The 9,642-nt window shown below is 40.0% G+C and overlaps 1 pseudogene; it reads left to right on the top strand.

Annotated features, from left to right (window-relative positions):
• Positions 1-4,510: 4,510 nt before the first annotated feature.
• LOC105079205 (transcription initiation factor IIA subunit 2 pseudogene) lies at positions 4,511-6,744 on the top strand (annotated as a pseudogene).
• Positions 6,745-9,642: the final 2,898 nt, after the last annotated feature.

The following is a 9,642-nucleotide window of genomic DNA, read 5'->3' as shown; positions in this document are numbered from 1 at the left end:
ATTTCAAAGAATCACAGTTCACTGGAAGTGACTCCAGATCCCACTGAGTGTAGAAATTGAAAACTGGGAGCTAGCAGACCAGATTTTGCCAATGATTTGGTTTTATTTGGTCGCTTGGTATGTGTGTGTGTGTGTGTGTAACATTTTATTGAGGTGTAATCGTCACACGATGAACTGCACATAAAGTACACAATTTGATATTTCACAGGTATGCGCCTGTGAAGCCATCATTACCATCAAGATAATTAACATATTCATTACCACTAGAAGTTTTCTTTTGGCTCTTCGTAATCCCTCCTTTCTGTCCTCAGCCCCTCTGGGCAGTCACTGATCTGCTTCCTGTCACTATAAATTGGTTTTTATCTCCTAGAATAATTTTTGAATGGAATCATTTGGTATGTATTCCTCTTCTGTCTGGCTTCTTTCACTCAGCATAATTATTTTGAGATTCATCAAAAAATCGTAATAATTACAAAGGTTTTCTCCCTTGTTTACTTGCAGAAGTCTTATAATTTAGGTTTTTCATTAAGGTCTATATCCACTTTAAGTCAATTTTTGTACTTAGTCTGTGTTCTCTATCTGTATTTCTGTAGATGGAAGTCCATTTTTCTTCATATGAATATTGAATTGTCCCAGCTCCATTTGCTGGGAAAGCTGTCCTTTATTCACTGCATTGCTGTGGCACTCTCTCAAGCTGAGGAATTGTAGGACTCACTTCAGTTTCCACTTCTCATATATTTTGTCTGTTTTTGTTCACTTTGGGTGGGAAGGTAAGTCTGATCACTGCTATTCCATCTTGGTGAGAAGTAGAAATCCCTTAGAGGATTTTTGAAGTTGTTTCCTAGGTAAATATTAAGAAATATCACATTCAAATCTAGCTGCCTGGCTTCTCATGAAAAGTCTGCAGATCTGGCAAAATGAGATGCACATTCCCTGCAGCATCAATCAATTATGGAGAAGTGTGCGTCTCCCAGTCGCCACCTTGCTTGTGCCACTCATTTAAATTACCTACTCATCCCCCGTAGGCCTGATCAGCCCAAGCCTTTCATCTTATTCAGGAGGAAAGGGAGAGAGGCAGATGTGGGTTCTCTGCCTCCAAATCCGGCAGTATTTCCATAGAGACTGGAACAAGCACACTGTATTATCCGTGTGGAGGCGAGCAACCGAAGGTCTGAATAACTGCCGACAGACTGAGGTGCTCAGTGCCTATCACGCACATTCTTCTTAGATCTCGATATTAATCTGTGAAGTTTATTATAATTTATCTGTTGCTGTATTTGGAAGCAAATTATGTAGCAGGGTTTAATGCTACTTAATTCTTTTAAAAGAATTGTTGATTCAGCAAAACCGTCTTTTGAGAATTATCATTTTCCCTCATTAAATAAATTTCCTGCACACCTATTAGAATGGCCAACATCTGGAACACCGACAGCATCAAAATGCTAACCAGGATATGGAGCAGGAAGAACTCATTTGTTGCTGGTGGGAATGCAAAATGGTGCAGCCACTTTGGGAGATAGTTTGGCAATTTCTTACAAGACTGAAATACTCTTACCATTTGAGCCAGGAATCATGCTCCATGCCATTTACCCAATGGAGCTGAAGACTTATTTTCACCCCAAAACCCTGTATGAAAATGTTTATAGAAGCTTTGTATATATTGGTCAAAAGTTGGAAGCAACCAAGATGTGTTGCAGTAGGTGAATGGATAAATAAACCGCGGCGCATCCAGACAATGGAATATCATTCAGTGCTAAAAAGAAATGAGCTATCACGCCATGAAAAGACATGGAGAAAACTTAAATGCATATTTCTAAGTCAAAGAAGTCAATCTGAAAAGTCTACCTAATGAATGATTCTAACTATATTACATTCTTACCCCAAAACTATAAAAACTTTAAAGTAAAAGCATTAGTGGTTGTCTGAGGCTGGGGGGAGGGAGGGATGAACGGGCAGAGCAGCGAGGAATTTTAGAGCAGTGAAAACACTTTGTGTAATACCATAATGTCCAAACCCATAGAATATACAAGTCCAAGACTCATGTGAACTACGGACTCTCAGCGATAATGATGTGTAAATAAAAGTTCACCAGCTGTAACAAATGCACCACTCTGGTGGGGAATGTGGATGAGGGAGGTACATGTGAGGGAGCAGGGGGTATATGGGAAATCTCTGTATCTTCCCTTCAGTTTTTCTATGAACCTTAAATTGCTCTAAAAAATAAAGTCTTCATAAAAAAAATTGCCAGCAGCATTTATGTTGAGTGTTTCAAACTCTGAGTTCCCACCATAAGATAATATTGAAATGATGACAATGTAGAGAATATGTTTATGATATTTCTCATCTATTCATAACTTCCTCTTAGATGTTCAAAGACGTTTATGTCAGTATACGTGGAGAAATTCAGTCTGTCAGCCTGGGAAATTATGTGATAAAAACCTCTATCTACCATTTCCCTTTCTCAAATGATGAGCCAAGATATTATTAAACTGTTGTGCAATGTATAGGAATAAGGGTCATGAAACAAACCACAAATAATCACGTGAAGTCATACTTTCTCAGTAGACATGTTGTAAAATATATATATGAAGCATTTTTGGAAATAAGTCCAACATCTTATGAAAATCTCTCCTTACTCTCATATGTTAGATGTGATGGAAATACAAACTATGTAGAATAATTTATAACTTTTGATTGCATATTCTGGCTTAAAAATAGACCTTGTACATAAAGGAGAACTGAAAGCGTAATATGGAATTATTTTGGCATTATTTTACTGATTTACTGTAGAGGACTATTTCTGATTTAAAAATAAAAGGAACTTTGGAACTATCATAGGACTTTCGTGTGTAGGATTAAGTTAGATACATGATAGAAATTGTTTTACCTGCTTGCAAGAGCTTTTAAAACTGCCTATGTGACAGAGTATACTATGGGCCACTCCAAAAGCAAAGTGGGAACACACTTTTAGGAAGACGGCAGATAAAGCAAAGCTCGTGCTTCTGGGGAACGCGTGCCCTTCCAGACAGCGCCTGGGGAGTGCACTCGGTTGACGGAATGCAGCAGAGAAGCTCAGGCCATGGCTTTCTCCTTTCTAGAGCTGACAGTATTTGGGTGTAGGATACTTTCTATTAAGTCCCCAGCCAGTAAATTCTGGTCTTCTAACAGGTTTTCAAAAGTGTGTTGGTGAAAACCTCCAAGCTGCTTTTTCTGTTTCTTTCATGTAACTTCCCTCTCTTCCTCACAGCGTTTTCCCCTCCTCCTCTGCACCTTCTTAGGACTTGCTTCTTTCTGGATTCAAGCGTGTCTATTTTTTTCGTCTCCTTGGGAATCCTCACTTAACCACCCGTCTCCAAGCATGTTTTTCTCCTTAGTGTGTCTCTTTAAATGGCTAAAACAGGAGATTCACACCCAGTGCGTCTCTGCAAATCCAGCGGTGAGACCAGTTTCTGCCCCCAGTCCTCCCCCCACCCCCACCAGGGCTTCCATTCTGGCTAATGTTTCCTATGGTCTCCTTTCATGGAGACAAAAATCAATCAGACTCTGAATTTTATAGCAATCTCACGCCTCCTTGGGCAGAGTTTGTTCCTCTCCTCTCGAAGCCAGTTTGAGTACCTGAGACATCGTTCTCACTTCATGTTTTTCTCACTTCATTTTTCTTACATTTTCTCAACCTTCTCCCTCATGTCTCTTCATTATGTCACTCACTCAGTATCAGTTTCCTTCCAGGTCACATCTCCTCTTACTGCATTTCCTACGTCTTCATAGACAATCTGTAATTTACGTTTTTATTTTGACCCCAAAGCTTGGAAATACACCGTTTTTGATAGTCTAGGCTTCTTTCCCATCTTCCTTGACTCCCCTTCACCCTTGGGTTTCCTTTATTAAAACAAAAAATATTACCCACTGGGAGAGATCATTTACTCAAAGCTGATTTTCTCTAGCAAAGGTATCTTTCTTTTCACCCATAGTGTTGCAAATCTCCTTCCTTGTTGTTACTGTTGGAGACCATTCGTGAGATGTTTATTTTGTGTTTGTGACTTTATTGTTTTCCTCCCAGTCTTTCTTCTCCACATCCATTCTAAGCCTAACTTTGACTTCCTTGCCTTGAGGAGAGTTGTAGATGGGTCTGAAGATGAGGTGCTGGAAATGGCTCCCCATCCCTCCTTTGGCTCCTGGCTTCTGCTTTCAGACAGCTTAAACTCCCAGAGAGAGGACCATGCTCTGGGGAGAGGAGGTTAGGTGAGTAAAATGTTGGTGAGATGGGAAGTGGTAATGGAGAGAGTCCCCCCAACCAGCCTGGAAAGGAGGCGGAGGGTCGTGGTCCGTGGCTTCCATGAGAGCTGGTGACCTGTGACCCACCCTCTTATGTGACTTAAGGGAGAGACAAGGCTGAGCCTCAAGCGAGGCCAGTGAGGCAACAGACTCAGGTGTGTGATATGAGAGGACTCCCAAACCTTAGTAATCAAAATAAATCATTTTATTCCAATATTTTTAAAAATAAAAATTAATGCAAAAAATCTTTGACGAACAAAGTATTAACATTTTAAATAAAGATCAGGTGCAGAAGGGACTGGAACTCCAGAGGAGAGTGGATGGCGTGTTCCGGGCATCGTTGACCCCAGGAAGCTCAGCAGTGATTCTCGTGCTCCAAGGGCGTCCCTTGATTTCTTGGGATCCTGGGATTTTGGACAGGTCAGATCCCAGTAGCAACCAGTATGGAGAAGTGGGCAGTGGGGACACCTCTAAAAATTTTTTTGTTGTAGAAAAAACCCCTGGAGACCTTTGCCTTGCCATAGGTAGGAGCTCAGATAAAAGTAGAAATGGGTTCTTGGGTTTGGATGGGTTTTTTACTTCAAATAAATACAAATAAGCCACTTCCTGCTCTTTCAGCTTTACTGTTGCAAATTCATGCTGAATACACTGCCTCCATCTGGGGCTTTGTCACTATCTCAAGTGAAGAATGGGAAGTTGAGATTCTTTACCTTCTCTCCCCAGTTCTGTATCTCCTTCCCTTCCCTATCGCAAAGTCCAGTCCTATTTTTAACCAGTGACCCACTGGCTTTCATACATGTAGAGATCTGGAAAGTGTATATAAAGAACAAAGAGGTCCTCTTCTTCTTGCTTTCACATCCTTAAGATCTGACCTCTTCTCTCAAGTCTTAAAATCAGCACCTTAATATGGGTTCTGCAAGGCAGCCTGACTGGATGGAATGGTCATGGGCCCCAGTGATAGGAGACTTGGATACCAGGCCTGACTCTGCTCTGGACCAGCTGTGTGAACGTGGATAAGCATGTCACTTTCGCTCTCTGACCCTCAGTTTCCTCATCTGGGTAAAGAGGGTTAAACTAGATGAGCTCTGAGGCCCAAGATTTCATGCATTCCGAGGATGGCTTTATCCTTCACCAAACTGCTGATTTCCAGCCAGTCCACTTACAAGCACTTGAAAACAGCGATGATCTTCTCACCCTGTACTTTGGCACTGTAGTTTCCATTTTCAAAATCTGCTAGCCTTTACTTGTCATCTGTGTTGAAATCAGATTCTTCACTCTTGGTTTCAGGATCCCAGGTTCTCAAAGGAAAATCTCTGACAAAGTTTTTGCTCTTCTTGAATTTAAATTTTGCTAAATGTTAAAGTAGAAAAAGAAACCATAAAACATAGACCCAACCATCAGCTAGTTTCTTTGTCTGTGAAATAAAGAGGTTTTAGGAGATGCTCTTTTTTGGTTGTTATTATTGTTTGTAGTTTGTTTATTTTTTAATTTTTTATTGAAGTGTAGTCAGTTTACAATGTTGTGTCAACTTCTGGTGTACAGCATCATGTTTGTCATACAATAGAAGTTCTTTTAAACACTTTTTAGCTTTAAAATTCTAAGTCACTTCAAGAAGCATGGCGATGGTCTTAGATTTTGAATCAGTTTTATTTATTTTTTGTGCCAATCATCTGCTTTTACAGTATTCTAACTTGCTTTTCTCATCAATTATCTACAGATTTACATAGAAGTGTCAGACTTCTTAGCTGTAGCTTGGCCCATCAAAGTTTTGTAACTTGGTGTTTGACAAACACTGCTCTTTCATAAAGGTGTTGGGAAGTTTCCATAATCCATATTATTCCAAACATATTGAAAAATCTGAAAAACTTTTTTTAAAGTGTAAAATGATCTTTCCAGCCAGTACAGAAGAGATAGCTATGTATGTTCTCTGCTTCATCTGTCAAAAGTCCTGCACAGGTCTTGTACATGCCGGTGCTCAGGGACTGTGAGATTTGGTGTCTGGGGCCTTCTGCCTCCTGGTGTGGTTTCACCGTCAGGTTCTGTGAGCCCAGCTCTGCAGCTTCCTGAGTCCTAGCTGTGTTGTTTCTCTCCCACAGGCCTTCCCGCTAGGACTTCAATATTTTTTTTTTCTTAAGCTGTAGCATATCAGCTATATGGAAATGCACTTTAGGAAACAGCCTTCAGGAGGGCCCGGATAAGTTCATACAGTCTTCACGGATCATCCACCACTTACCCTTCAAGGTCTACGTCAGTGTCATGAAGCTATAAGTGTAGCCCCGGCACAGACACTCAGGGACAGGTCAGCGTGTCAGAGCCTCCATATGTATGTACAGATTCCGTGATGATGTGTGGACTTCTGTACTGAATGATGATGAATTCAGACAGATGGCAGAGCTTAGTAAAGTGGATAAAGTGAAAATTGTAGCTTACGATGGTAAAAATACTGGTTCAGTACTACAGAATGAATAGAGAAAAAAATGCCTTTTTAATGCTGCCTTCTGTCATTAGGCATCACTTTTTGAAGTGCAGCATAGAAGAGACTTAAAAAAAGCATCATTCTAGAAACACAGGCGCGATTATGCTGTGCTGCGCTGATTGGGCGATGTCAGTCGAGAGCAGCTTATGATCTGTGGCCTCTTATATAATCTTTATTATGGAGCATGAAGAAACCTAACTTTTTATGACAAGTCAAAATTGTTGCCTCTCTAAGAACAGTGTTTAATGAACTCATTTTAAAACTTGATGTGAGTAATAATTGGTGGCACTGTTAAGCTACCAATATGGAGTTATTAAGTTAGCATTTTATTAGCATTAGATAAAGAGCACCATGTTCATTGTAGGGAAGTTAGGAAAATACACCATTTCAGTAAAGTCTTAGTAGTTTTATGAGTTGTAACTTTCGCAGTTAATAAAAAATATTAGTAGGAGGTTATAGCAAATTCTGAATTTTACTTAGGGAATTCATTTTTTAAAGTCGTACAAAACCAGTGGTAACACTGGTATGAGAAACCTAGGAAATACAACTCTATTAGGAAAAAATAGATTACCTTTAGATAGCATCCTCAGCCGAAACAAAGCAACCAAATCAAATCACAAAACCCTATTCCCACTAAGATAAAATAATCCCATGGGACATGTGAATTATTTCTTGAACTGGCCATATTGATCAAGTTTCAGTCATTTAAAAAAAATCAAACAGCCTACCATTTATTTGATTTTTAATTTATAAATCTTGCTACACGTAAAATAAAAGGGGATGGTGGGGTGGAGACTCTTAAAGTCTTCAAGTTGAAACTTTCAGTGCTTGGATTCTTTTCGATGAACAGGAACAGAGCAAGTTGGAGCAAGACTATATGTTACCTTGATCCTTCTTGTGGGTTTCATAGCTACCTCTTCTGTAATGTTCTGCTGCTGCCTTCTCTTGAAATACAGGCATACTTCGAAGATATTATGGGTTCAGTTCTAGACCGCTGCAATAGAGTGAATATTGCGATAAAGTGAGTCACATGAATTTTTTTGTTTCCTAGCACATATGAAAGTTATGTTTACACTGTACTGTAGTCTATTAAGTGTGCAATAGCATATGTCTGAAAAAAGGTACGTACCTTACTTTAAAATACTTTATTGCTGAAAAAAAAAATGCCAAGCATCATTTGACCCTTTAGTGAGTCGTAATCTTTTTGCTGGTGGAGGGTCTTCCTTGATGTTGATGATTGATGACCTGATCCAGGGGTGGTGATTTCTGAAGGTTGGGGTGCCTGTGGCAATTTCTTAAAATAAGACAACAATGAAATTTGCCACAGTGATTTGACTCTTCCTTTCAGGACTTTCCTGTAGTGTGCAGTGGCATTTGATAGCATTTTATCCACAGTAAGTAAAAATTCTTTCAAAAACTCTCAAACCCTGCTGCTGCCTTATCAACTAGGTTGACGTAGTGCTCTCGACCCTTTGTGGTCATTTTTACAATCTTCACAGCATCGTCACTGGGAGTAGATGCCATCTCAGGAAGCAAATCCTCATTCATTAAAGTTTGACCATGAGAGTGCAGAAATTCAGTCCTATCTTCAGGCTCCACTTCTAATTCTAGATCTCTTGCTATTTCCACCCTATCTACAGTTACTTCCTCCACTGAAAATTTGAATCCCTCGTCTTTGGTCTATGAGAGTAGGAATCAACATCGTTCAAACTCCGATTAATGTTGGTGTTTGGACCTTTCCCTGTGAATCACAAATGTTCTTATTTGTGTCTAGAACAGTGAATCCTTTCCTGAAGCTTTCAGTGCACTTTGCCCAGGTCCATCAGAGGAATTGCTGTCTATGGCAGCTGTAGCCTTACAGCATCTGTTTCTTACATAATAAGACAGGAGAGGTGAAATGACCCTTTGACCCATGGGCTGCAGAAGGGATGTTGTGTTAGCAGGCATGAGAACACCACCAATCTTGAGAACACCACCAATCTTGTCCATCTCTGTCAGAGCTCTTGGGTGACCAGGTGCATTGTTAATGAGCAGTTATAACTTGAGAGGAATTCTTTTTCTGAGCAGTAGGTCTCAACAGTGGACTTAAGATATTCAACAAACCATGTTGTAAACAAATGTGCTGTCATCCAGGCTTTGTTATTCCATTTATAGAGCACAGACAGAATAGATTTAGCATCTTTCTTGAGGACCCTCAGATTTCTAGAATGGTCAGTGGTATTGGCTTCAGATAAAAGTCATCAGCGGCATTAGGCCCCAGCAAGAGTGTCAGTCTGTCCTTTGAAGCTTTGAAGCCAGGCATTGACTTCTCCTCTATAGCTATGGAAGTTCTAGATGGCATCTTCTTCCATTGCAAGGCTGTTTCGTCTGCATTAAAAATCTGTTGCTTGGAGTAGCCACCTTCATAAATGATCTTAGCTAGATCTTCTGGATAACTTGCTGCTGCTTCTGCATCAGCACTGGCTGCTTCACCTTGCACTTTTATGTTGTGAAAATAGCTTCTTTCCTTAAACCTCATGGACCAACCTCTGCTAGCTTCACACTTTTCCTCTGCATCTTCCTTACCTCTTTCGGCCTTCATGGAATTGAAGAGAGTTAGGGCCTCTCTCTGGATTAGGCTTTGGCTTAAGGAAATGTTGTGATTGGTTTGATCTTCTATCTAGACCATTAAAACTCCCTTCATATTAGTAGTAAGCCTGTTTCTCTTTCTTATGATATATATTTTTAATGGAGTAACACTTTTAATTTCTTTCAAGAACTTGTCTTTGCATTTGCAACTTGGCTAACTGTTTGGCACCAAGAAGACTAGCTTTCAGCCAATTTCAGCTTTTGACATGTCTTCCTTACTACTGAAGTTAATCATTTCTAGCTCTTGATTTAAAATGGGAGGC

This window comes from Camelus bactrianus, chromosome 4, assembly GCF_048773025.1.
Source record: "Camelus bactrianus isolate YW-2024 breed Bactrian camel chromosome 4, ASM4877302v1, whole genome shotgun sequence".
Taxonomy (NCBI): Eukaryota; Metazoa; Chordata; class Mammalia; order Artiodactyla; family Camelidae; genus Camelus; species Camelus bactrianus.
Note: the sequence above shows the minus strand (reverse complement) of the source record. Positions and strands in the feature narration are given on the sequence as shown.